At 35.7% G+C, this 7,871-nt stretch overlaps 1 non-coding gene and 1 pseudogene across 1 annotated transcript; one reads left to right on the top strand and one right to left on the bottom strand.

The window, feature by feature from the left end:
- Positions 1-446: 446 nt before the first annotated feature.
- On the bottom strand, positions 447-553 carry LOC115892078. Its single transcript, XR_004051968.1, has one exon. It is a non-coding gene; the product is annotated as a U6 spliceosomal RNA (small nuclear RNA).
- A 1,244-nt stretch (positions 554-1,797) lies between these two features.
- Positions 1,798-7,871, top strand: part of LOC104680057 — a 56,790-nt pseudogene continuing 50,716 nt past the window's right edge.

Genomic DNA, 7,871 nt, shown 5'->3' with positions numbered 1-7,871 from the left:
TCTTTTTCCGTCTCTTTATTTTCAGTCTATGTGTGTCTTTATAGGTGGAGAGTGTTTCTTGTAGGCCACAGATTATTATTCTTTAAATCCATTTAACCACTCTATGCCTTTTAATTGGAGAGTTTATTCCGTTTATATTCAATGTTATTGATAATTAAGGACCCCTGCCATTTTGTTATTTTTCTTACTGTTTCGTGACCTTTTCTTCCTTCGTTCTTTTCTTCCTGTCTTCCTTTTTAGTGAAGATGATTTTCTCAGTAGGTTTGCTTCAATTTCTTGCTTTTTATTTTCTGTGTGTGTGTTTGTTTTTTATTTGAGGTTATCATGAGGTTTGCAAATAATATCTTATAATTCATGATATTAAAGTGAAGAAAACCTAGCACTGATTATATAAACAAACAACTAGCAAAGACTCAAAGAGAAAACTAATAAAAACTCTACACTTTAAAAATATGGACTACTTCACATAATTGCACGTTATTCTTTGACAGGGGCCATGGTAATCATCTCTGTATGATTCTACTTTTATTATATGTGCTGCCAAAGTAAACACTCTATTATTTATGTGAGTAAATTAAATTCTCCAATCAAAAGACATAGGGTGGCTGAATGGATTAAATAACAATATACAACAATATAATTCCTGCAAGAGACTCACTTTAGTCTCAAGGAAAAACATAGCCTGAAAGTGAAGGGATGGCATAAGATATCCCATGCAAATAGCAACCAAAAGAGAGCAGAAGTGGCTGTACTTACATTAGACAAAATAGACTTTCAGTCAAGAGATGAAGAAGGTTGCTATATAATGATAAAGAGGTCAATTCATCAAGAGCATGTAACTATTGTAAATATATAAGCATCCAACTTCAGAGCACCTAAATACATAAAGCAAATATTAACAGAACTTAAGGGAGAAGTAGATAGCAATACAATAGTAGAAGACTTCAGTACCCCGCTGTCAACAATGGATAAGTTATTTACTCAGAAAATCAGCAATGAAAAAGCAGACTTGAATAACACAATAGATCAACTGTCCTAACTGACAAATACAAAACATTACATCCAATAGCAGCAGAGTAAACATTCTTCTTAAGTTTACATGGAACATTCTCCAGGATAGATAATATGTTAGGCCACAAAACAAGTCTTAACAAATTTAGGAAGATTGAAATCATATCAAGTATCTTTTCCAACCGCAATGTTATGAAACTAAAAATCAATAACAGGAGGAACTTTGGAAAATTAAAACATATGTGGAAATTAAATATACTCCTCAATAACCAAATTACTTATTCTGGTTCAGAGAAGAAATCAAAAGGCAGTGAAAACAGACACACAACACATCAAAACTTATGGAATAGAGCAAAAAACTTCATTCCCTGTGGGGGAAATTTACAGTGATAAATGTCTATGTCACAAAAAAGAAAGGTAGAAAGAAAGAAAGAAAGGAACAACCTTACTTTATACTCAAGAAACTAGAAAAATAGGGAAAACATAAATCTAAAATTGACAAGAAGAAAGAAGTAAAAATTAGAGCAGAAGTAAAGGAAACAGAGATTAGAAAAACAACTTAGTCTCCAGGAACACTTAGGCTGGTGGTCAGTGAGGGTGTTAATTGCAATTTGGATATAAAACCATTTTCCTAGCCCACCTTAGAGAAGACTGTTGCCACACTAGTTGAAATGGTTCCAATAGCCTCCCTTGCAAGACACTTCAGATTCAAACAATTTTCTTTGTAAAAACAGTAAGGGAGGTGTCACAGTTTTCCATTCAGAGCAACAACTTTAAGTTCTTGCCATGGAAAATTCGGAGAAGACAGAAGTGGTTCTCTTTGCTTGTGGTTCCTTTAATTCTATCACCAACATGCACCTCAGGTTGTTGGAGCTGGACAAGGACTACATGAATGGAATAGGAAGATATACAGTTGTCAAAGGCATAATCTCTCTTGTTGGCGATGCATACAAGAAGAAAGGACTCATTCCTGCCCATCACCAGGTCATCATGGCAGAACTTGCCACCCAGAATTCCAAATGGGTAGAAGTTGATACAAGGGAAAGTCTTCAGAAGGAGTGGATAGAGACTGTTAAGGTGCTAAGGCACCATAAAGAGAAACTGAAGGCCGGTAACTGTGATCACCAGCAGAAATCACCTTCGCTAGGAAGGCCCGGATGAAAGAGGAAGTGGACTGAACAAAGGCAAGATTCTGATCAAAAGGAATCCCCTAGAGCCAAAGATGAAAGGTGCGCCAAAGGTCCATCTGCTGTGTGAGGGTAAATTTCTTGGAGTCTTTGGTGTTCCCAGTTTGTGGAAGAGTGAAGATATCATCCAAATCATGGCAGATTATGAGCTCATATGTATTACTTGATATATATTAACACGGGAAATTCAGATTAAATTGGAAATGATGCTCAGAAATTCATCTATGAAACTGATGTGTTGTGGAAACCCAGAGCAACATTCATATGGTAAATGAATGGATGACGAAGGACATCTCATTCACAAATCTGGAGAGTCCTCAGAAGGGACCAGAGCATTTGCTAGTTGGCACCAGATCTTGTCCAATAATACACTGGAAAGCACAATTTGTACAGCTCTGAGAGTGAAGCCAGGAATGTTGGGATCATCCTGCCCCTTTGCAGAGAAACACTGCAGAAGCTAAGGCATAGGAATTCTACAGCATGATGTTTTGGACTTCCCTTTTGGGGATTTGAAACAATCTGGGTATTGGTAACGGGGGCAAGCAATTGTGATCCGTAGCATAAAATAAAGCTTAAAAGTTTAGTAAAAATCAGTAGTAAGTTAAAATCAGGATTTATTTTTATTAGAAGTTGCTAAGATGAATGTTTTCCACATGTTTTAGTTTTTTTTTTAGAATGTACAAATCTCTTTATCTTTAAACCAAGAGATTAGCAGCACACTAAAACCAGAAGAATTTTCAGTGAAACTAGCTAGAAATAAGAAGTAAAAAAGTACATTCAACTCTACCACATAAAAGAAACAGAGTGTGAAAAGCAAAAGTTCATTTAAAATTCTAACTTTGGTTATGAAGGGAATTGACATTTTCTGGCTGCCTGTTGCTGGGTAATCAAGAGCCAGGATAGACAAAGGAAGAAACTCTTACAGTGGTGATCTTGTAAAATGCACCATTGATAAATCATCCCCAGTTATGCAAAATAATGATTGTGAATTTGCCTGGCAGAAACATTGCACCAATAGAGAGTTTTCCGTGGCACACATCAGAATGGTCGAATAAACTTTGGCAAGACTTAACTGCCTAGAGCTCCACCTTTGGAGGCAGGGAGTGAGGTCCAAGCCCTTGTATGTTTAGAAAGGTATGTAGATATTTCTGATGCCCACCAGAGATAGAGAGTTGCTGCCTTACAAGGTTACACACATTCATTTAGCCTTTTGTGAATCATGTTCTGGCCCTGGCCATCTGCCACCTCTTTATCTTCAGAAACAACTTCAGAGATAACATCATGCTGCCTTGAAATGAGAAAATCACAGAGAATGAGGGGTCTCATTCAAGGAATTTATAAGTCTGAATGCTCTCAGCCTTTATTGATAGTTTAATCAAAAGATCTGAGTGGGGCACAGTGGTACATGCTCTGTAATCCCATCTACTTGAGATGCTGTGGCCGGAGGGTCTCTTGAGCCCAGGACTTTGAGACCAGCTTGGGAGAAACAGGGAGAGTTCATCTTAAAAAAAACTCTGGAGTTTCTGAAGAGCGCTGCTCTTTCTCTGTTCCAGCCCACTGTGCATCTGCCATTTGTGAATTTAAGCAGAAAAGGGATCTGTTTTCTTATACTTTTCCTCTTCTTGCCCTTTTGTATGAAGTTTAACTAAAAGTAGTACTCTCAAATCATTAGTCATAGCTGTATGATAAAAACTGGGTAAAATTTCATGGAAGTTCTACCAATTGGGAAAATGAAAGACTAGAAATAGCTTTTTGTAAAATAGTTTCAGGGTTTGTGAAAATAGTTCTGCAACAGAAACAGGACTAAAATTAAATTTCTAATGAAAATAGAATAATTTGCTTTTTTGTAATTTCTATTTCTTACCTATACCACCCCAGATTAAGGGTTTGGGTTAGGGCAGAAGAAAAACATAGAAGTGTGCAATTGCATAGTCAGACCTGAATCTACAGTTTAAAAAAGGAAAATGTTAAATAAGGTTAAGCAAATGTTTATTCTATAGCTCCCAGCTTATTCCCACTAAAGCCATCGGGCCAACTCCCAAAGACAGGGAAGGCGAAAAGCCCCACACCTACAGCTTTCATTATCCATCTGCCGAGTGAATGAAAGATTGGAATCTCAAATCCTAGAGATGCGAGTCATTTTTCTACTCCTTAGCATTTTGGAATTTAAGAAGTTGAAGCAGCACTGAAAAATAACAATTGAGCAAGATGAAGCTATCATAACTGAGCTTTAGTTTCTTCTGGGCAACTTCTAGATCATCTGAAACTTCTTTCATACTGTCATGCCTTCCTGCTTAGAAGTGCCCGGGCCCTGCTCACCTGTGACAGCACTGACCTCAGAACCTCACTGGATGAGGCACGTGCAGGAGGCCTGGTAATGGAGAAATGGAGCAACAACATTATACAAAGAACAAGTTGCTTGGCTTTTTCTCCCAGTTCTGAGAATGCTGCTGAGGCTGCCACATAATAGTATAATTCTGGGTGTCCTCCTGCACAGAACTTCCCCTTTGAATATGGAAATAAGAACAATGAACTTCGTAGGAGAATCAATATTGATAACTGTTGTGACTTTCTTTAGGAAGAAGAAAATATGTCATTGTTTATCCCCTACTTCATCATCTACGTAATTTGCTTTTGCAGTGTGAATTTAGAGGAAATATGTGATGCTGGTATTGTGTTTTGTTTGTTTGTTTGATGCTGGGGGTTTTATTTGTTGTATACTTTACTTTGTATATTGTGTAATTTGAACGCAACAAACAAAGATGCAGGAAAAGTCCTTTATTGGCAGCTTCAAAAACAATTTAAAAATCAACAAAACTGAGTTGGTTTCTTTTGAAATAAACAAAACTACCAAACCTTTAGCTAGACTAACCAAGAAAGAAGAGAGAAGCCTTGAATAAATGAAACTGAAAATGAAAGAGAAGATGTTACAACTGATACCTCAGAAATACAAAGGATCATAAGTGACTATTGTGAACAATTATACTCCTAGTTTCTAGAGAGCAAAGTAGTAGCGATGTCTTTATTAACTATGACTAAATGTTCAATTACCCCATATGGTAAGATACTTGAAAAAAGGATCATTGTGCGTTAATTGTTCTTGGCCAGAATATCAGGTGATGGAGAATAGTAATATCATCTTAAGAGAGTTGACGGCAGTAAGAAAAAGATATTAACAAATGTTATTAAGATAACATTATAATTTTTGATTTTACTACCATTTATAGTTTCAATGGGTGTCATTTTAAAATGTGTTTATATCTACAGCTGAGGCAACATATGTATTTGGAAAGCAGAATACCATGCTTAGAAGTTAATAATGCAAAATTAGTCACTTACTAGCTCAGTGACATCTGATGACTCAATTTAACCTCATTGTGCCTTGGTTTTCTCATGCATAAAGGGGAAAATAATAATGGTGCCTTTATCTTATGGAGATAAAGTAATGTTTTATGGCGTTAATACCATAAAAATCTTAGAAGTGTGCCTGGCATATAGTAAATGTTACATATACATTAGTTCTAATTATTTGTAGAGAGAACATTAGTATTCTGGTCTGAGCTCTGTTACTCTCTGATTATCTGTAATCTTGGGCAATATATTCTGATCTCTGAGCAGGCTCCATTTTCTTCTGTAATAGGTGCATACTATTTCTTTATAATGTTTTAATGAGAAAATGGATACAAAACTATACATAAAAAATTCCACATTATTTAAAAATTTATTTATTGCATAGTATAAAAAGAATATGTGATCTCCGGTTCCATCCATGTTGTTTCATATGACTGGATCTCATTTTTTTTATGGCTAAATAGGACTCCATTGTGTATATATAACACATTTTCTTTATCCAGTCATTTGTTGATGGACACATAGGTTGCTTCCAAATCTTGACTATTATAAACAGTGCTGCAACAAACATAAGAGTGCAGATACCTCTTTGATATACTCATACTGATTTCCTTTCTTTTGAGGATATATATACCCATATATATATAATGCAGTGGGATTGCTGCATTCTAATTATGCTAAGTGAAATAAGCCTGGCACAGAAGGCAAACACTTCATGTTCTCACTTATTTGTAGGAGCTAAAAATCAAAACAATTGAACTCATGGACATAGAGAGTGGAAGGATGATTATCAGAGGCTGGGAAGGGTAATGGGGGTGTGGGGGAGGTGGGAATGGTTAATGAATAAATAAAATAGAAAAAATGAGTAAGACCTAGTATTTGATAGCACTACAGGCTGACTATAGTCAGTAATCACTTAATTGTATACTTTTAAGAGCGTAACTGGATTGTTTTTAACTCAAAGGATAAATGCTTGAGGGGGTGGCTACCCCATTCTCCATGCTGTGCTTATTTCACATTTCTTACCTGTAACAAAACATCTCAGGTACCCCATAAATATATATACATCTACTATGTACCTACAAAAACCAAAAAAATAAAGAAATAAATAAAAAGAATGTGTGAAAATTATGGAGAAGAACAACAAAAAGAACACTCTAACATATAGAGAACAGACCAAAGATGATATAGTCTTGATTGATAGTTTGAGATAGTTTTTAATACCATTCCACCAACCATTTTTTACTTCCTTCTTTCTTTCTTTCCTCTCTTCCTTCTGCCCTCCCTCCCTTCTTTCTCTCCTTCCTCTTTTCTTCCTCAGTATATTCAATCATTTATCACACATTTGCTGAGAAACTATACTCTAACAGGCCCAGTGCTAGCTACAAAAGCATTCTCCACACGTGGGAGAGTTCAGGCAGATAGTAAAGAACCAGTCACACTGAATATCCATGGATGAGTGGGTAACACAGCTAATTTAATCTTCAGATTTGAAGTTTCACAAATTAGTGACCTCAGGATAATTTGTGTGGCTTTTAAAAAATGCAAATTTCTAGACCCCACTTCTTGATTCTACCAACGGGAATTCTGAAAATGAGGGAAAGGAAATTGCAGAGAGAAATGGTCTATACTTTCTAACATTTCACCAAAGAATTCTGATGCGGCAGGTCCACAGACCTTGGCCAGTTTGAAAATTTATTGAAATATCTTATAGTTCATTCTAATGTAAGCATATGATTAATCATTTTTAAAAGATAATTTTATATAAATCAAAAAATATTGTCATTATTGCTTTCTGAATTTCAGCATGTGCGTATTGTGATATAGGTTCCTTTCATGATTTTCCAAATACAATGTCATCACTCAAAATGTAGCGACACTAATCCCAATAGTAGAAAAAGAAACACATTCCAACACCTTCTATACCTCGATCCAGAATTTTTGTCCAGTGATATCAATCACCTTGTTCCACAAATCTAAATTTGAGATAAATCCTCTTTTTTTGCTTAGATGGTTTTGTTTCATTTTTATTCCACATCTGAATTAGTCCAAACTGTCGATAACAAAGGAAAGAGGTGAAGAAGTATAACTTGATTAGCTTAAATCCATTCCCACTGTGACAAAGAGCATGGAGCCAGCCTGTGAGCAATGGTGAGTAACATCATCATTACTAACAAACGTGGGCCATTTTTAGGTATTCTAATCTTGGGCTTCAAAGTCTAAAACATTAAAAAATAAAAGAATAAAACTTCTTTTCTTTAAAGCAATGCTGGTTTTCTAATGGCTCAAAGGTCAATCATTGGCTTATGTCTAGTAAAAATG

Source organism: Rhinopithecus roxellana, chromosome 1, assembly GCF_007565055.1.
Source record: "Rhinopithecus roxellana isolate Shanxi Qingling chromosome 1, ASM756505v1, whole genome shotgun sequence".
Taxonomy (NCBI): Eukaryota; Metazoa; Chordata; class Mammalia; order Primates; family Cercopithecidae; genus Rhinopithecus; species Rhinopithecus roxellana.
This window is presented reverse-complemented; position numbering and strand designations above follow the sequence as displayed.